The sequence below is a fragment of the Haliotis rubra genome, unplaced genomic scaffold, assembly GCF_003918875.1.
Source record: "Haliotis rubra isolate DU_JTF1 unplaced genomic scaffold, ASM391887v1 Scf25, whole genome shotgun sequence".
In the NCBI taxonomy this organism is placed as follows: Eukaryota; Metazoa; Mollusca; class Gastropoda; order Lepetellida; family Haliotidae; genus Haliotis; species Haliotis rubra.
The window spans coordinates 2,416,298-2,438,549 of record NW_025766558.1 but is presented as its reverse complement, the minus strand read 5'-3'; the positions used below and the strand labels follow the sequence as shown (position 1 = coordinate 2,438,549).

Sequence of the window (22,252 nt, the reverse complement as noted above, 5' to 3'; positions counted from 1 at the left end):
CCATAATACCAACATATGTTCTATATCACGACATAATACCAACATGCAGTGTCACACAACATGATATGTTCTATATCACACGACCATAATACCAACATGCAGTGTCACACAACACGATATGTTCTATATCACACGACCATAATACCAACATGCAGTGTCACACAACATGATATGTTCTATATCACACGACCATAATACCAACATGCAGTGTCACACAACATGATATGTTCTATATCACACGACCATAATACCAACATGCAGTGTCACACAACATGATATGTTCTATATCACACGACCATAATACCAACATGCAGTGTCACACAACATGATATGTTCTATATCACACGACCATAATACCAACATGCAGTGTCACACAACATGATATGTCCTATATCACACGACCATAATACCAACAACATAATATTTTCTGTAACAGACCACAACAGTACCAACTTACAGCGGCCATGTGCATAGTCACAGATGTACAACTGTGATCTTTGTAACGCCCTTTCAACTAGCAGGTGTCAATGAACCCAACAAAGTTGACCTTGCCCTATACTCTTGAACATACTAAGATATGAATGGACGGCAATGCAATGGCAATCAAAGGCAAACAAGTTGAACTTGGACATATTTATCTCCAGTGTTCATGTATTTGAGTCTTGCCAGGAATCCCACAGACACACTGTTTCATGTTCACAATGGTAATACATCCCCAAGACTGTGGTACCTAGTCCCTCAAGTCTTCAGAGCCTGGGTGGTAAATACAAGCATTTGCACAATAAACATAATGCATTAACATCGGTACGTTACAGACACCGTGACACAGCAACACGCTGGGAGTGACAAATTCTAAAACCACCGCCCACTGACAATGAGAGCACCGGGTGTCTAATGCTACAATGTTTGATGTACAATATATACAATAATGACGGTTGACAGACTGTACAGGGGTGGTGCTCTCACTGTACGGTTGTACATAGTGTGACATACATATAGCTCACCTTATCTCCCATTATTCCAGGTGGTGTCAGTAAGTCCCCTCTCGCAATAGATGTGTTTATAGTTGTATCTTTAAACATTGCTGCTGCAGCGTGTAGACATTAGCTCCATGTCAGTGTTACGTCTCGGTGGCCCTTCGTGTTGCGGTTAAATAGTCTTCGATAGATGTGTGTGTGTTTTGTTGAACTTGTTCCCACATTGGCTAAAAACAACTTTTCTTTATAAATATTAACCTAACAATTTTTAATACCAATATTTAAATACAGCGCGTGGCCAGCCTCTGCAGCACGTAAAAGAGAAACCATCATCCCCAGTCAAGATGGCGGTCGCGTTATTTCCGGTCCGTTAATAAGCTTAGGCCGGATCTCTTGACAATATTTCTGCCCTTTACACTTGATGAGATATATACGTAACCATGGTAACGTGACAATTTGGTGACTTGATTCCTGTCATTGCCAATAGACCTTTTAATTGAAACGCAATCATGCAGAAGCCTGATCTTGCTCACTCCTCTCGGTCGCCTATTTAATCGTCTATGACCAGTGAATCCTTCACGATGTATGCTCAATAAACCGCAATGATATCTTACAGTGCCGAGCCGCTGTAGAGGAAGTAGGACAAGTCTACTGCTACATGCGCTGTCAACAACCGTGGAGAATAGCAATAACGCTTTTCGCGCCAGATTATTGTCTTGGGTTCTGACGTGTCGCGCTAACTTTAAATGTCACTTCGTATTAAAACCTTTTTAATATTTATCCGTTACGAGCTGTCATTGGATGACCTTTCAGAGACACCATTCCAACTGTAACAATCCAAAGACAGTAAACTGAAGTGCAGCTCGGCTTTATTGCAATGTTCAATTAATTCGCAGCGATGCTTAAGATTAGTTTAAATTAAGTCGCAAAGTTTAATATGGGCTTAACTGTTATCGCGACGCCAGTGCCAAATATTGCAGCATAAATAGTTAACCAGCAGCTGTGCGTTGAAGCCAAAGAGGTTGACGAAACAAATGTACTTGTCATGGCGTACAGTTATCTTTCAGGGATGATCTAGGTGCTCCTCCACCCAAGTCAGTATTATACCAGCTTGCCACCATATGCAACTTCAGGAAGTGAAATATACTTACTGTACTCATACATATCTTAGTCTGCTGGGACTACCAGATGAAGATTTGCTCGAAAATGTTTATTTCCAAATTTGAATTGTTGTTATTCACGTTCGATACGTTGTTAGTAATGATTTCAGATCACTTAACTGACGGTCGATCTCCGCCTTGATTGAAACGACTAGTGTTTTTGCCAAATCGTACTGTTAGGATATCACTTTGTTAGCCTGGGGTGTACATTAATACTGTACCTCTCGAACAATGGCAGCCAGTATAATATCCGTCTCTCTTATTTCATCAAGTTTCACCGATATTACTGTTCAGGAGTACTTTGGGCAAAGTGACTGTCTCCTATCACTACAATTTAACATGGCCATATAACGTTACCATCACATGTTTATAATCCCTATATCGACACTATATTCTTGTTATATATGTAATTGGCGTGCAATATGATAATATGTTTTACAAAGTTTACATATAGGATATTATATAGCCCTCTGTTATCGGCACTATGTGAGCGGGAGTCTTATAATGTCACAAATGATGTTATTCTCAGAATATCGCAGACTGACGTGACGTCTCAACGTTCACCACAGGCCTGAAAATTCAGAGGTTACGTCGCACGCCGAACTTATTGCGCGAACGTCACAGGTCTATACGTACGTCACAATTCTGAACGGCATAGGTCTATACGTAAGTCACAATTCTGAACGTCATAGGTCTATACGTACGTCACAATTCTGAACGTCATAGGTATATACGTACGTCACAATTCTGAACGAAATGGGTTTAAACGTACGTCATACGTATGACAGTCATAAGTCTAATAAACGAACGTCATAAGTCTGAACGGTTTGAAAAGTCCAATATCAGTGAGTTCAATGACTGCAATGTAACAAGCTATTAGAAGGGTATATCACATCAATTCATCATCGCCATTTTGTCCATAATTCACATTCATCGTGTGTGAAAGTGAACCTGATGTCATGACTGATAACATGGCGTAACAGGACGTTGTATAGGTCCGGTCCAAATGTCTGGGCGCTACATAGATAATCGAAATGTTCCATGCCTTTGGCGACACAGACTTTTTACCATCACATATCAGGACGTTGTTAGTTTACTGAGCCACTGATCTTGAAATTAGAATATTTAAACAAAATTAATCAGAATTGTAGGACTTTTTTTATACAATTAAATTGGAAATGGCATCAACTGTCTGTTTTACACCCGGATCAAATCAAACTTTAAGATGATTTAAAAATCCTGTACAATGCATTTTGTTATGTACATATTTTCGATCTCCCTACCAAATGTTTCCCTAGCAAAATCCGTAAACGCCAAAATGAACATTGTCTAGCCGTATACATTTCACTCAAACCTATCATTAGAAATCGTTATAAAATTAAATTCATATTACATGACAAATTCTTTCCCTTTGACAGTATATTTCCCAGTTAATAAGTAAATATGTTTTAAATTCTTACAAAGACTCACCCAGTCATTTCGAACGGAGCTATATTGACAACCTGCGACTGAGTGTGCAAGGGAAACCACAGATGTACAAACAGCCGTTCCCGTTACCTTGGTTACACATTTTGGTATTGTGTCTATTACCGTTGATCTGTTTCCAGGTGAGATAGACACCTACCTGTGTAGTAATAATAATGTGTTTTCTCATGTATATTTCTGTTTTAACTTGAAATTAGAAACTGTTTCAGTGTAATAAATGACGTTCATAGTCATCACGACAAGTGTATGATTATTCTGCACGTGCTTTTTCGCGGGAAAAATATAACGAGCGTGTTAAACCGATAACCGAACGATTCCATTGTACAGTTGATGAGTTTATGACAGCTAGTTTGGTTTGATAGAATTGTTTTGTTACTTCATCGATCTACTTATTGATATTTCTTGTTTAATACCTAGAAAGTGACATAGTTTACTTCCCCCTGGTTCCACAGAGATTCCTCTTCAGACTGACGGGAGGCAAGATGTCCACTGTTTGCTAAAGAGGATATGTATATAATGGTCGGGTATCAGATTACTCTCAGATTTCTTTGTTGATTATTCCTAGTTATTGATATCAGCGTAGAGGATGTATGCCTCAAGGTCAAGGTCACTATACAGGTTCGTGTGATGGTATAAATATCTAAGGTTATTTTCGTGCGGGTAGATTGTCTATTTGCACCGACGTTATGTGTCAACTCCGCTTGTCTCTATTCAGCGGGCGTTGGGTAACCCAGTGGTTGAAGCGTTCGCTCGTCACGCCGAACACCCGGGTTCGATTCTCCACATGGGTATTATGTGTGAAGCCCATTTCTGGTGTTCTCCGCCGTGATGCTGCTGGACTATTGTTGATAGCGGCGTAAAACCATACTCACTCTATTTAAGGTTGCTCTAAAAAGGTTTCATAAAAATACCAAATCATGAGAATTGTAATGCATTAGTACCATGGGAATACCTAGAGATGCATACTGTATTAAGACCTCCCTTCCGGATCACCACCATTTTACCTGTGCGATGTTAACATTTGACTCCAGCCTTAATTCAAGCGTTGTTGAAAATACAAACAAGCTGTGCCAACCACATTCATGAGGTCAACATACTGTGTGTTCCAACCACTAGCAAACCTTTTATGACGATATTATATTTACAACCTAACTCGCTCTTACATTTACATATTTTGGCATTCATGCTTTCATATTTGAAATTTTGTAAATGGCATTATGAAGTTTTAACATCTTCCATACATGGTACACGATAAAGGCAGCTAATAGGGGGGTGACGTCGAAGAGGGTGACGTCTTGCAAGGAGACGTCGCGCAGCGTCACAGGAGACGCCACCGGGCAGAGTAGATCACGTTATGTTGTTAGAGACTAGAACCTAGGAGTGTTGTTCTGTTAACGTTGTAACAATGATGGGATGTCATAGACGTGTTCAAGGTTCACGGTTGATACATTTATGAAATAAACTATAGCTGTTATTACTTATGAACTGTGAATTGTTCTCCTTTCACCCTGGATTCATAGCCATGATGTCTAGTGATCGTCGTGCAGAGGAGCTGTAACCCTTAGCTGAGTCAGGATCTACCTGTTTTGGGTTCGAATCCGAGCTAATTATGACACTGGTCTGTCAGCGCCATGATCAACCTGACAACAACGTTAAACCAGCGGTGGGGTAGCCTAGTGGTTAAAGTGTTCTCTTGTCGCGCCGTTGAACCGTGTTCGACTCCCCACTTGGGTACAATGTGTGAAACCCATTTCTGGTGTCCCCTGCCGTGATACGGCTGGAATATTGCTAAAAGCGGCGTAAACCATACTCACTCACACACAATGTTAAAGTTGGACACAACCACTCAACCTCTGTGTGGAGCATGCGACTTGCACTTGCCCAACACTAGGCACATCTTCAAGTCCTCTGACTCACTGATATTCCCAAATATGCCCTGTTCTGTCGGCACATAGTAAAGTCACTCTACGGTTGGCAGTGAAGAATTAAGTGATGATACATTCCTCCGGAACCCCACAATATTGCCACTATTAATTTAACTGTGGCTGGGAAATTCAACCTGACACCTGATATATTCCACCTGAAACACCCATCACAACCACAATTAATCAAACTACACCTGATATATTCCACCTGAAACACCCATCACAACCACAATTAATTAAACTACACCTGATATATTGCACCGGAAACATCCAACACTGCAACTATTATTCAACTACAGCTGATATATTCCACCTAAAAGTATATTCGACACTGCCACAGTTCATAAATCAGCGAATTGTTCAACGACGTACCAAACTCTGTGTCAGGAAGCATTGCTGAATTTTCTAATCCAAGGGAGAGAACTGTAAAATGATTTTATGGAAGTGCTCAATAGTCTCACCTGAGTAACAGTTGATTCCCTTTGATCGTAAACGCTCCCAAACCCGCTCCTGTTTTCCCCGGCGCGGTGATAATATCCGGCGAGGTCAACTCATTCTGTACATAAATAAAAATAATAATGCATATTCTGGCAAAATAAAAGAACAACTAACAAACAATACGAACAAACAAAAGACCCCTAAAAAACACATTTTAGATATGCTCTGTTTGATTGGCATTTTAGGAGTTGATGAGAATAAGAAAGGTAGGACACTTCATGGATGACAAATTCTTTATTGTAATATGATGCTACGGTTTCGGTAGGCTACAGACTTTATGCTGTTGTCAAACTAGAGTGATCGTCATCCATGAAGAGTCCTGATTTCTCACGTCTGTGTAGTGAACTTTGTAGTGACATGGTTATAAAGAAAAGTACTTTTGCGACACGATCATATTCAAAACATTCATTTTACTCGAGGAACTTGACGATAGTTCATGTGGTATGTATGGCAGGGGCGGATACAACTTTTTGAGAAAGGGGGGATGCACACTATCGAGAAAAGGAGGGGTGCACACTTCATTTTTACCCGAGTTTCAATGGTCATTTACCAAACTTTCAGCACACACAAACACACCCCTACACCCCCCATTCTGGATCCGCCTATGTATGGAATACTGTGAGGGACATTCTCGCGATCTCGTGATGCTTGCAACGTCCGTATGGACAGGCAGGCAACTCTCGTCCACCAGATTGTATCATGCGTGACTCTCGGGTGTGTGGCAGTGAATCTCAGTTACATAATCCATACGGAAAAATACAGATTATTATGTTCAGTCGCTAACCCCGGTACAATGTTTACCACAATATGTTCACTGAAGCGCTCGTTAAATCTTCAAGACGAGTCGTGTGTGACCGCAGCTTAACAGTGACCTTGAGATTCGTTACAACGGTGATCGTCCAAAGAGCTGACTCACTCAGTCATCCGCCAGCCCGTTCACCCGTCAAGATCCGGGTTAGAATTAGTGCTCAACAATCCATGCTTGTCGATCATTTACAAACCGCCGTCAAAAAGCTGGAATATTGCTGAGTGCAGGGTAAGGGGATAAACAAACAGAACAGAACCACTCACTCACCCACCCAGTCGTTCGATCACTCACTCACTCAATCACACCCCCACAGACATGCTATATCATGACATTTACAGCATATTTACATGTGTCTGACCTCGACGACCTTGTATTCTGGGCTCAAACCCCGGCTGTTACCGTTTAGTTTGCGACTATTTAATCAACACGAGTCCACGGTCGTGTAAGGCTATAAGCAGCGAGTAATGCGTTTACTTGTGCACTAACAATACAGTACTGTTTCGCTAACGCTGAATTTGTGGACCAACCGATATGAGCTCGTCGACTTGTCCACGCATTTAAATGGCTGGTCCTGAAGCCAAGGCAAGAAAAAAGAGTAGACCCAATGGAATTCAATGCCTGGTTAAATGACTAGAAGGTTGAAGATCGTATCGTACACACAGTCGCACTCATAGTGAGTGAGTGAGTGAGTGAGTGCGTGCGTGCGTGCGTGCGTGCGTGCGTGAGTATGCTTTTACGCCGGTTTTAGCAATATTCCAGCAATAGAACGGCGGGGGACACCAGAAATGGCCTTAACACATTATATCCATGTGGGGAATCGAACCCAGGTCTTCGGCGTGACGAGCGAACGCTTTGACTACTAGGCTTCCCCACCGCCCCGTCACACTCACAGTGTGTGATAAACATCCTTTGTTTTACATCAGAGATGCTTCACCAGTGTCCGTGCTTCCTGTCACTGACTTAGATAACATATAGGACTGACTTAGTTAACATCGACCTGGAGGACTGACTCAGAACGCCCCCACGGCCTTGAGGACTGAGACTGGCTGGGAACCACAGGGGTAAGATAGAGTAACAAGTAGGTGAAGGCTACAAATGTTTTTCACCACGTTTCCCCGGGAATTACTGCACTACGTGTTTAACTATTGTCGCCGGGCGTCAACTGCCTCATAGTTTACAGATTCGGTGAAAGGACCAAAACGTTTTTCGTATTCCAGTTTTGTAAGGGTAATGAAGTCGGTGCACATGTGTAGCTCCTGATACAGTTATAACTAACTCCACTGGAACTAACAAACACACAACAGTGAACACACCCTACTACACACCGGGTCTGTTAGTGGACTTATCTTGCACACAAATACACTTCACTTTACCGCAGTGGCAGGACACCGAGCACCTGCCTGGTGTATGATATATGGAGATACGAGGGTATAATTCATATACAGCTTATAGCCGATGAAAGAAGGGACAGGAAATGGACTACCTAAGACTTCCTGATGCACGTGAGTGGAATATAGAAAGGCTGTTATAATAGCTCCGCCTCGTCAGGTCAAAGTCAGTATGGTGGTAGTTGTTTGTAGAGCAACTTTTGTAAGACTCGGCACAATCAAGACGAACAGTTGCCTCTGTCCAGGGATGTCAAAGAAATAAAATTGAAGAACTATGAAAGGTGGGTTATCAACGGGTCACTGACTGTTTAGTGGACAGAGAGGCAATCATCATAGCTGAGAAGCAACCTACATACAGGAAACAAAGTCTACATACACTAGGGATAGCCTACATCTAGGAAAGACAGCCTACATGCGTTAATGATAGCATTCATACCGGCAAGACAGCCGACATACAGAAGATACAGTCCGCACAGAGGTTGATATAGCCTACACAGAGGGAGACAGCCGACATACAGAAGATACAGGCCGCACAAAGGTTGAGACAGCCTACACAGAGGCAGACAGCCGACATACAGAAGATACAGTTCGCACAGAGGTTGAGACAGCCTACACAGAGGGAGACAGCCGACATACAGAAGATACAGTTCGCACAGACGTTGAGACAGCCTACACAGGGGAGACAGCCGACATACAGAAGATACAGTTCGCACAGAGGTTGAGACAGCCTACACAGAGGGAGACAGCCGACATACAGAAGATACAGTTCGCACAGACGTTGAGACAGCCTACACAGGGGAAAGACCACTCGATATAGAATGCCAACTCTTCGATATACCATCAAACATGACGTGATACTGTCACCTCGTCAACTCTGGTACACTATCAAACATGACGTGATACTGTCACCTTGTCAACTCTCGTACACCATCAAACATGACGTGATACTGTCACCTTGTCAACTCTCTGGTACACTATCAAACATGACGTGATACTGTCACCTTGCCAACTCTGGTGCACCATCAAACATGACGTGATACTGTCACCTTGCCAACTCTTCGATATACCATCAAACATGACGTGATACTGTCACCTTGTCAACTCTGGTACACCATCAAACATGACGTGATACTGTCACCATGTCAACTCTCGTGCACCATCAAACATGACGTGATACTGTCACCCTGTCAACTCTCGTAAACCATCAAACATGACGTGACGTAAACCATTAAACAGGCAACTGAAAGGGAGTGATTCATACCGTACTGCTCGTCGAATATTAAGGAACCAGCTTAAATATCTCAATTTTCTTGAAAGTTAATGAGAGATGTTTCATAAACTATATGTTCATGATTCTGTTAGAGAGACATGCCATGACAACCCACAGGGGAACCTGGCAACACCATGTACTGTCCAAGCAATCTTAACTGCGCTAAAGCCTATTTCCAAAGGTTTCTCAGATTTAATATGGGGTAAAATAAATGCCTTCTTGTAAGTTTATACAAATATAACCTCGTCTCGTACATCGCTAACAAATCAGATATTGCATAGGGCTACGCTGGCATAACGCACCTGAGAATAAACTGATAGCCATGTATTTGCCTAACACATTTCCAAAGCCTATTTTTTCATCTGATCAATCCATAGCAAGCAAATTCAGTGACTTCTTCACATCAAAGGTGGCCACCATTCGAAACAACATCAATCCTTCCAAGGCTAACCTCACCAGCAGTGTTGTGATGAGTGCCGATGTGCCATTTGCTGGTGACAAACTGACAGACTTCTCACCAGTCGCACAGGAAGAAATGAGAAAGATAATTATGAAGGCACCTTGTACGTCCTGTGAACTGGACCCAAGTCCAACATACCTACTTAAGGAGTGGCTGGATCAAATTCTCCCATTGATAACAGTCATAGTTAATAAGTCCATAGGGGAAGCACAAGTTCCAGAATGTCTCAAGAGTGCAATCATCAACCTCTGCTGAAGAAACCTGGCCTGGATAAGGAGGAGATGAAGAACTACCGACCAGTCTCCAATCTATCGTTCTTGTCAAAAATACTGGAAAGAGCGGTCTCAACCCGTCTTCAACTGCACTTACAGGGGCATCAACTACACGATGCTTTTCAGTCTGCTTACCGTGTTGGTCATTCAACTGAGACGGCACTCCTCAGAGTACATCATGACATCTCCAAGGCTCTGGACAACAAGTGCTCTGTTGCGCTTGTTTTCCTTGACCAATCAGCAGCCTTTAATCTCATTGACCACGATATACTGTTCAAACGCCTCCAGTACAGCTTTGGTGTAACGGGCAACGCTATGTTGTGGCTACAGTCATACATGAGTCAGAGAACACAGTGTGTCTCAGCAAGATCGGCAGTGTCTGGACATGAAAGTTTGAGCTTTGGTGTACCACAAGGATCGGTATTAGGACCTGTCCTCTACTGTCTCTACTCAAAGCCCATGGGGGACATCTGTCATCGTTATGACCTGCTCTACCAAGTCTATGCTGATGACAAGCAGATCTACAAGGTCATCCAGCCCAGAGATGATATCAAGTCTGCTATGGTAAGGATGGAACCTTGTGTGGAGGAGATCTCTGTCTGGGCTAGTGGAAACATGCTGAAACTTAATGAAAATAAAACGGAACTGGATCTAAAACCTGCAAATCTGAGTATGCTAGACATGAGTTTCAACTTGGATCCAGCAACATTCAGGCCGCTGAGTGTGTGAGAAATATCGTCGTCCAGATTGACTAGTATCTTACGATGGAGAATGAAGTAATAGACTATAAGCGCAGTGTCGAGGCCTTGCTGCCACCAGATCAGAAACATCGGTGCCATTAGGCAGTACATCACAGACGAATGCTGCAAGACTCTGGTTCACTCTTTGGTTACATCCAGACTGGATTATGCCAATTCCCTTCTCTATGGTGTCCCCCAATCTGTGCTGAGTCGAATACAAAGAGTCCAAAACAGCGCCGCTCGATTGATAACTCGCACTAGAAAACGGGATCACATAACACCAACTCTGAAATCCTTGCACTGGTTGCCGGTACATCTCAGATGCCAATACAAGATCCTAATATACACATTCAAGGCACTACAACAAACAGCACCGTCATATTTGCAGGAACCTGTACTCCCATACAAACCAGCACGGTCTCTCCGATCTGAATCAGCCTCACTGCTCACCATACCAAAATCAAGGACTGAAATGTATGGGAACAAGTGCTTCAACAAGGCAGCGGCAACACTTTGGAACAAGCTTCCACCAAGTCTGAGAGAGGCTGCAACAATCAACACCTTCAGAAAAGGACTCAAAGCACATCTCTTTGACATTGCCTATGTTCAATGATGTGTTTATCTTGTGAAGCGCCTTAGAGTGATCTAGAAGTAGTTCAAATAGGGCGCTATAGAAATGTGGCATATTATTATTATTATTATTAAGGGTATTTTATGTGCTTCGAATATATTGGTCATATACCTTTCTATGAGCCGTCGGGGCCTCTGTCAACTGTAACTGAAATCTAACACAAATTCTCAGGGAACTGGTGAACCCTGAGTCTAAACATCCACCGCCTGGAGGCTGGCATTCAAGCACTCGGTCTGCGGATCCTAACAGGGCAAGGGAAGCAATTCTGCTATGCCCAGTTCACACTGAGGAGTGCATCTCTTCGATAAATGTCAGGTATTTGACGTCGTCCCGTACAGCTGATCTCTTAGTTCTTCCTCTGATGCCGATGCATGCCCCAAACGGCATTCTCCCCGATATTCCGCGATAGAATTACTCCCCAGCAACCATTGCTATTTAGTGGATTGGATGGTCAGACGCGTCGACTTGGTTGGTGTGTCATTGTGCCCCAACTGCGTGGGTTGTTGCTCACAATATTGATCACTCGTCGCAAGGACCAACCATTTACTGCCAGACAGCCGAGCGTTCGACACATCACAAGACAATGGAGTCTGACTGTAACTGGAATATCGAGTGTGGCGTTACACAAACAAACAAACAAACCAACAAAGAAGTGTTGTATGACGACACTGTCACAAAAGCCGGGTTGAAGAAACTAAGACATCTTTCTTTGATTACAGAAATAAATGAATAAAAATGTGTTTGTTTACATCGATGTGCCAATGTCGTTCTATAGCCTCGATGTGCGAATCACGCTGGTGACTGGGGATGTAGGGGGCCACCAAGTAAATGAGACTGCAGCGGTATCTACCATCTGCATCACCGGGTAAAGTATACAAGATGGCGTGGGAAAGACGAGCACTTTCATTGAACATGATGACCTGATGTCTGAACGTTTTATGAATAAATTTCTCTTTTCTTACAGTAAATAAACACATTACATCCTTCGTGTCATGTTTATTGCGGGATGCAAATCAACTCGACATCTCGGGTTTATCGCAAGGGAATCGTCCGACCGGTGTAAACTCATTTAATCCTCCCTAACATAAGATCCTTGTTTTAATGTTAACCCTTTAAATACGTATAAGTGAGTGCGTGAAGTCTCGACGGAATAATTGACGGATGAAGCACATGGAATTCCATCACATCACCAAGACCTACCAGAATCAACCTACCCAGATCAGAACGTGGTTGGTTTAGAGAACAGGTTTTATTGTAATGTAAACAACATAGGGCAGCAAGCCATGGAACATACAGAGCGTGACCCTGTTAATGCGGACACTGCTGTATCCAGTTCGTCTAAATGAGAAACTAATCTTATGTGACTATATAGAGAAACTTGTTTCATTGATGCTACGCGACGCAAGCTTAACGCTTTACGGTTACAAGTCTTTGATTTGGTGGACACGAACCCAGTCTAAATCTTACCCAACTGTCTTCTGAGACAACTATCTTCAAATACAGCAATATGAGACGTGGCTCATGCTCAAAACGTTGATCACTGGATTGCCTGGTCCAGACTCGATTATTTACAGACCAACGCCATATAACTGGAATATTGCTGAGTGCGGCGTTAAACAACAAGCAAACAACAAAAGACAGACACTCTATTGATCATCCAAAATAGTTGAAGCTACACCTTCAGGGTGCAGACAGAAAAGTGACGGCATTTGAATGTGACGTCATGGCAACGAACACGCCACAGTGGTCAACACAACATAATGATGCAATTTCTCCTATGACATATCGTTTGCTATCGCTCACACTTTATCTGGGGTGAAAGCCGATCTTGGTTGACAATATCTCGGGACTACAACACGAGTGTCAGATACTACCTATGAGTTGTAACGTCACGACAGCAGCAGTAACCTGAGCCTTATACACCCTAAGATCGAACCATTTTTGCATTGAATCGATTCATATTCTATCTATTCTCATGATCACCGTTGAAAATAATATTAGAATAACGGTCACCTGGCCAACTGGTTAACTCATACCCAGTGACATCTCCACCATTTAGTGTAAGTTACAAGTCCATGACGATAATGCAATCAAAAGCTTGTATTTACACTCGAAATCTACACCGGTGAAGTTGTCAGAGTGAGTGAGTGAGTGAGTTTAGTTTTACGCCGCTTTTAGCAATATTCCAGCAATATCACTGCGGGGGACACCAGAAATGGGCTTAAAACATTGTACCCAAGTGGGGAATCGAACCCGGGTCTTCGGCGAGAGGAGCAAACGCTTTAACCACTAGGCTACCCCACCGCCCCTGAAGTTGTCAGAAGCGTGAAACTTATCAGTGAACTAGTCAAACAGTTAGTCATCGATGGGAGGGGTCAATCCGTCACGGAGCGTTAATTTGACCTCCCACATACAAGTTGCATCAGTCACACACCCAACGGTGTGTAACAAATATAGAATCTCGACCAGGGCGTCCAGAAACGGGGTGGCTGAACTGAGTGAGGTTCAGTGTCGCCTACAGTAATTAAACGCCTGATACGAAGACGTCACAAGCGCCATTGACCAAACCTTTGACCTGAGCAGTGCATTGAGATGACAGTAAGAAGGAAACGATTAGTAGATACATGTACGTTCTGTGAAGATGATTTGCGAGGATCTAAACATGCAAGCCCCAGTGGAGATCCCAGGTAGCACTGGTGTTCAACAACACGTGCTTGTCGTAAGAGGCGACTAACGGGACTTGGGTGGTCAGGCTCGCTGACATGGTTGATACAGATCATCGTATCCAATTTGCGTAGATCTCACGATATCAATCACTGGATTGTCGGGATCTTATTAGGTATTAACAGATCGCCGTCATATAGCGTGACTATTTTTAGTCCGGCGTTAAACAACAGCCAACCACTACCACCAAGACAATGGAAAGTCGAAGGCACCCATGGCACGGTGCCATGGGTTCAATACTACTTGAAACAGCATTCCGTTAAATCACCGCGTGTCATGTGACAGGAAAGTCCAAGTGAAGGAGATATTATCATTTTAGAACTTTGTTGAAACATAATGTCAGAATTATGGTACTGGCAAACCAGGAACCATAACCAGATGGAACCTTGGATTTGAACCCATGATCATGGGGACACCCACTAAACCGAGTCAGGTTAGACTAACGCTTAGTCTCTTAAAGTGAAAAGGACTTTTGAGACGGGTGATTCAGGGGAAATCTAAACTTGCTTCATTTAGGGCTTTAGCATTGCAGGGAGGGCTCGGCAGTAGGGGAAATACTGTGGTTCAGGGACTGTGAGACGGGCTAGAGTCTTGAAGACCGAGTTTGTTTTGTTTTGATCATAAGGGAAACTTAACCAGCGCATTCGTTCCAACATCTGTAGCTGGTTGGTGTTATCAGTTTTATCAGAAGGCAGGAGCCATTTTGTATACACTTATCAATTAGCCCTGTCAACTCCAGAAATGTCATTCTGTAACTGTATTAACTGCGGGTCCTGTTCTGGGGCTTTGTTGACATCAAGAAAAAAATGTGTATGAATAGATCGGGAGGATGGATGTGTCAACGCGTAGATATGATCGACAGGGGAACTAGCTTGGAATTATACGTACAATAAGTTGACAAAGACGAAGGATAGGTTGAGTTCAAACTACTTTAGTTGGTTGCACAAGCCAGGACAAACATTAGTAATAGTATACATGAATGAGGTGAGTGGAGTTCTGGCTCAACACCAGGGCGCTTCCTACGAGGGATTATCCTGCTCGTGGTCGTCCCAACAGACAGTCGGAATACCGGACTCCTTGACAATATGGATGTGAGCATATATATACAGTTTTTGACAACAATGGACAGGCGAGCACACAACAGTGGACAGATAGAGAAACAATAGCACTTCTTTGTAACAGTGGATGTGATGGCAGACGCGGCCAAGGGGGATGACCAGTTAAGGTTCTAAATGTCATATTAATGAAAGTGACAAAGTGGTACAGGGTTGCTGACAAGAAAACGATGTACAGTGCGGTAGTGATAATGATTAAGTATGCAGATTAAATAATTGCAATTAAGTTTCACATGGTTTCGCTACATAGTTTTTTTATCTTTAGGAATATTTGAACGATGGCTGTCCTGAATTAGGCGCTATAACAGATGAATGTATGGATGGAAATGATTTACAACCTATACACCAAATACTAATAATGGCATTATTTATTGTCCAATGAAGGACATACATAACATTGACACATGCAAATGCACATTTGTGTAGAGGAAGCCGTTGTAAGGGAAAGGTACAGAAATACGGTCTATGCTAAGACATATTACATAACAAAGAAATTGATAACATAAGATACATAGCACTATATTATTCAGGAACAGGATTTTTTTTGTCAGTGATGGCAAACGTAACTGTTGCAATGTCATAATTGTCTTGTGTTTTTTAATAAAAATAGTTATCTTTTTACATCCTTGAACTTACAAACAAAAAGCAAAAATAAATACAGTTTGAATATTTTGCAAGCTGATTGTTAGTGAGTTTCATCAGTTCTCTGTGCCTTCGAAAATCTTAACTTTCTGTAAGGTTATGTATGGGCAGTCCATTGGAATGTGACAGATAACAGGCAACACATCACTGATACGATCTGCCCTCAGAATGGCAGAAAGCTAAACCAGTGCTACTGAGGATTGCCATGTAAACATTTTCACACTCTTGATTACGTTGCTGTCTACAAATGAAAGCATAATTGCAGCGAGTTTGAATTTGTGACAATCTTCGCCATTTTAGGTAGTTGCCAAATTTCTGTGTGGGACTGAATTCTTTTGCCTCTTCTTCAGTATACAGACCAAATTTGTATAGATGGAAAGTTCCCACCAATGTTTCAATTATCACTTGATAAACTGGTGTAAACACCCTTATGGTAGTAAATATAGTAATACTGCAATAGGAATCCTTGCATAGCCAAGAATCTTTCCAACATAAACTGTCTTCTCCTTGAAAGTGCAAATATATTTTCCAGTTAAAGTATTGTAGACATTGTATTCATTGTTATTTGTTGACAATATTTCTTTTTTAAAGAAATTAATGAAATATTTCGAGGAATTACCGTTTTCCAACTACAGGATGTTTAGTTCTGATAAACATCTACAATGTCAATGCCTTGATAAAGTTCCAGGCAAACCCTTTTCCAAGAATGAATGACCAGTCCTCAACCCATGACACTTGACAGCCATCCCAGGGATTCAGCACAAATTTCAGTATGGCAGGATATATCGTTCATCGTTTAGATAGTTTGTTTTATAAATATGTCACATGTAACATATTTTGAACTGAAAAGATTTGAAATGACATCAGGAGTCCCATCAGCAAAATATAAACGTGAATACAGTATTGTTGTTTGGTTTTATGTTTTACATAACAAATAGCACAATTACAAAGACAAAACCATCTACCCATTCATGATTTATATACTTGTATTAACTTTCCCTCATAAATATCAAATTTCAGAAATAAAACATAACTATCTGGACTGTAAATGTGTTGGATTATCTTTAGGATTTGCATCTCTATGTATAGATATGAACAATGACAATTTCCCAAATGTGTAAGGCAAGAAAGACTAATATCTAAGATGAATTAGATAACATATTTATTGCATAGCAGTCAATGAAGGAACAGTGGCAATATCCTGTATAAACTACAAATATAATATATAGTTACATTATATTTGTAAAAAAATTAGGTATTTCAGCATGTATATGAATTTGCAGTACTTTTTTAAACCGGTGATTCAAAAGGTATAAATGACAACTAGGAAGAGCCATTAATGGTATATTTCTAAACAGTAATCAGTATTTACTGAAGTGGCAAGTGCACATATACTCCAGACTCCAGACTCCACTCCAAGACTCCACTCCAACTCTCCACTCCAAGACTCCACTCCATGTTTTACAGTATGCCGCTAGAGTCAGGTCATCACAGCGACTTGGGTGATTGGGCCACCTGCGATCCCCCTTCAGAGTGCTTACAATAGCCGAGTTGTAGCAACCTCGTGTTGTCAATAGTCGAATGTCACTTTCTGCATGAAGTTTGTTAAAATATTGTATCATCTAAAACTGGCTTCACTTGGTTGAGATCAAGCTTGGTTGGTGTGAAATGACATCTCCTAGGGGATAACGCTGCGGTGAAACTACATCATAAGCGTTAGTCTACCTCGTGCCTTCCTAGCTCAGTTAAATCAAAATTCGATCAAAAAGTGAAATTTTCCTCAGCAAGCTTCTGATATTTGGATCTTTTATGACCCGATATACTTGATCTTGGAAGACACTGGGCTGAGATTCTCTGTATGTTCCTTTAAGAAAAACATTTTCCCACGGCGAGCTGATATCCTCTACATATGGCGGACATGAGATACCCCAGTCTGGTGCAACCTGTGCTGGGGAAGACAGATACTAAATCAACACACTAGGGGAAGATTATGCAAGGTGCCTGGCACTTGTTGGGGTGTCAGAATAAAACACCAATGTCTCGCCCCCGCAACGGCCTTCTGACCTCTCGCCACAGACCCATTTGATTCGAACCGGTCGATGTTTCTTGATTGAGAATGATCCGTTAAGATAGTAGTCAGCTGTGAAAAATGAAATGGATTATTCTATTTTGTTGGCGCACATGGGTTTGCATATATCGATATGTCTAGGACAATGTCATTATTGTCCGTGAGGACTACTTACATGTCCGTAACTTGGCGTGGCATGCCATTAAACAGCACTGACATATCTTGGCAGCATCCCATCAAGGGACTGACCGGTTGAAGTCCAAGCCATGACTACACAGACTGATTCCAACATCATGGAAATGTGTCTGCTGATTGGTTAATACAAAATATAGAACAAATAGCTTTTAAATTATAATTAGGTAGTATATATTTGAGGCTATCTATATCTTTTCAGTATACTGTTTACACAAACCGTAAAATACCTATGTGTCAAAGCTTCACACACACACACACACACACACACACACACACACACACACACACACACACACACACACGCACGCACGCGCACACACACACACACAAGTGTACTGAAACTTACACACCACTGTGTACTTGAGATCATACATAAATGTGAATGAATGAATGAACGAATGAAAGAACGAATGAATGAATAACAAATGATTTGTATAGCGCCTTGTTCCAGATTAAACATGACTGCTCAACGGCGCTTGTTGAAATGATGAAGTGAGCGGAAAAGAGATAGGTCTTCAGATGAGTTAGAAAGAATCTTTTGTTGGACAATTTCAGATTTACAGTGGTAGAGCATTCCAAAGTTTTGGAGCTGCTAAACTTAGAGTCATTTCACCCATCTTTGTTTTACTTTTTGCACTTGTGTATGTACGGACACGTGTGCCGAGATTGCAGCTCCAAAATACCCAGTGTTGCCAGTAAGACACATACATCACTGACTTCTGAACTTCTGAACATCCTAACATAATGGCTGGACATCACTGACTTCTGAACCTCTGAACATCCTAACATAATGGCAGGACATCACTGACTTCTGAACTTCTGAACATCCTAACATAATGGCTGGACATCACTGACTTCTGAACTTCTGAACATCCTAACATAATGGCAGGGGTGTGCCACAAACTCCCTGACACAGTGACAACTGTCATTGACGTCTGTCATACAGCATATGTTGTAGCTGTTTTGAAGTCTCCAAATCGACATCAGAGTCATCTAACATTCTATCGATATTTTTCATCCTGATTTCGCCAATATCTGTATACTACGTGCGCTGTTTAGTACTTCGACATATGATATAGCAGACTCCGTGGGTTCGGTCCTAACGCCGCTTGGAACAGTATTCGGGTTATACAACAGAGAGCTGGTGGTTTCAGTGCTAACGCCGCTTGGAACAGTATTCGAGTTATACAACAGAGAGCTGGTGGGTTCGGTCCTAACGCCTAACGCCGCTTGGAACAGTATTCGAGTTATACAACAGAGACTCCGTGGGTTCGGTCCTCACGCCGCTTGGAACAACATTTGAGCTATACAACAGAGATCTAGACTCCGTGGGTTCGGTTCTAACTATCTAACAGTATTCGAGTTATACGACAAAGAGCTGGTGGGTTCGGTTCTAACGCCGCGTGGAACAGTATTCGAGTTATACGACAGAAAGCTGGTGGGTTCGGTTCTAACGCCGCGTGGAACAGTCTTCGAGTTATACGACAGAAAGCTGGTGGGTTCGGTTCTAACGCCGCGTGGAACAGTCTTCGAGTTATACGACAGAGACTCCGTGGGTTCAGTCCTCACGCCGCTTGGAACAATATTCGAGTTATACGACAGAGACTCCGTGGGTTCGGTCCTCACGCCGCTTGGAACAATATTCGAGTTATACGACAGAGACTCCGTGGGTTCGGTCCTCACGCCGCTTGGAACAGTATTCGAATTATACGACAGAGACTCCGTGGGTTCGGTCCCCACGCCGCTTGGAACAATATTCGAGTTATACGACAGAGACTCCGTGGGTTCAGTCGGTCCTCACACCGCTTGGAACAATATTCGAGTTATACAACAGAGACTCGATGGGTTCGGTCCTCACGCCGCTTGGAACAATATTCGAGTTATACAACAGAGACTCCGTGGGTTCAGTCGGTCCTCACGCCGCTTGGAACAGTATTCGAGTTATACAACAGAGACTCCGTGGGTTCGGTCCTCACGCCGCTTGGAACAACATTTGAGCTACACAACAGAGATCTAGACTCCGTGGGTTCGGTTCTAACGTTCTAACAGTATTCGAGTTATACGACAGAGAGTTGGTGGGTTCGGTTCTAACGCCTCTTGGAACAGCATTCGAGTTATACGACAGAGAGCTGGTGGGTTCGGTTCTAACGCCGCGTGGAACAGTCTTCGAGTTATACAACAGACAGAAATACATCCGACACTAGCTGTCGACTGCTCATACAAATGTATGCCACAGGCAGTATGTTGCCGGCAGAAGCTAAAACAGCTGCACTTCTCACCTATGCCGGGCGTCATAACACCAGATAAAATATCACCACGTCGGCCCTCTACTACCACTGTCATAGCCTGGTTCCCTGGGTCTGTTGTGCCTGCGCTAGCTGTCAGTAACTGTCACAGCACAGGCCTGAGTGAGTGAGTGAGTGAGTGAGTGGTGAGTGAGAGTGAGTGGGTGGGTGTATGTGTGGGTGGGTGAGTGAGTGGTGAACACTTAGTGTTAAGATACACGGAAGTGTGAAATTGGTTGACACTGAATGTCTTTAGATACTTGTTAACCATAAATACAATATAGCCGCCATTTCAAATATGGCTGAAAGAATATGTGTCTAAATCTATAGGAAGAATGTCCCCAGTCTTTGAAGATTTAGTTAATGAGAATGATAACACACGAATCACCTTCTAGAAAAAACAAGCAGAGTTTTTGCAACAGCATTTGAAGTGGTTGAATACCCAAATGGATATTATTCTTTAATTTTTACATTGTTTTCAGAAGGTAATGGCCTTAAGCATTGATGGTTTTTGAGCAGTGAAATGTTTTCATTAAAAGCGAAACGATATGACACAGAACCACGCGATCTACTCGTCGCATCGTATTACTTCAACATTTCCTTGTTTCCTAGCCGTTCTCCGTTTATCTAGTTTCATTAAGGCATGTCATCGGTTGCCACAAGCATAAACAACAGTTCCTCAACTGTTAATCACATTGTCAACAAACAACTATAGACCTGCTGGCGCGTGATGTTCATGTCAGACACTGTGTGTAGGTAGGTACCAGTTCAATAAGGACGCTAAGTATAAATGGTTTCTCGATGAAGACATAAAAGCTCAACATGACTGACGATGAGATACAGAAACTAGTTCTGGTTCTATGTTTTATGTATGGGGGACATTCAACAAAGGCGTTTATTTTGAACAGTCTGCAACAGGCTTTAGAGTTCAGGAAACTGGCGTTTGATATGTAGATTCTCTGTCTGGAAGCTTACTAGTTTTTGTGGTAACACGAGAGTAGTCTGTGTCTGATAATATACACGATCATGTAAAGACTGTGGGTTCCAAGCTGGCTAAAACTTACCATCCCTGGCTCCGGAGATCATGACCCCCAGTCCTAGAGACGAGGGGGTCAATTGGGCAGCGAAAGACGCAACTCTGATCACTTTAGATAGACTCACAAATGTCTCACCGGAAACCAATAAGGCTTTAATTTGTTGTTATAAATATTACTGAGGCGTCGGGACCAATCTACACGGCAAATCCCAAGTTCTGTGTAAAACTGGCCACATTTGATGAGGCTGGGCTGAGAGATGCCTTTTGTGTTGTACAGTGTGTCTAGGGCCAGACCCAAGGCACGCGTCCAACAGGGGTGTCATCAATTTGCCGATGTAGCCACCTTCCTGATTTTATCTCAAGGTAGTTATTAACACTTTGCATACCAGACATTGCGCCCAGAGCACAGGGGCGCGCCATGGCCGTGTACAATGCTGCCAAGATGGCCGTAAATGTTGGCTCTGGCAATGACATAATCAGCTTCCTGATTGGTTGGCGTACCTACTCATGCCCAACGAGGTTTATCTGTAATCCTAGTTGAAAGAGACGTACCTGTACGATCGGGGAAGTGTT

General features: G+C 42.5%; 1 long non-coding RNA gene across 1 annotated transcript; it reads left to right on the top strand.

Moving 5' to 3' along the window:
• The first annotated feature begins 51 nt into the window (after positions 1-51).
• LOC124279424 lies at positions 52-5,103 on the top strand. The gene is made up of 2 exons (XR_006899361.1): positions 52-2,761; positions 2,830-5,103. It is a non-coding gene; the product is annotated as an uncharacterized LOC124279424 (long non-coding RNA).
• The last annotated feature ends 17,149 nt before the right edge of the window (positions 5,104-22,252 follow it).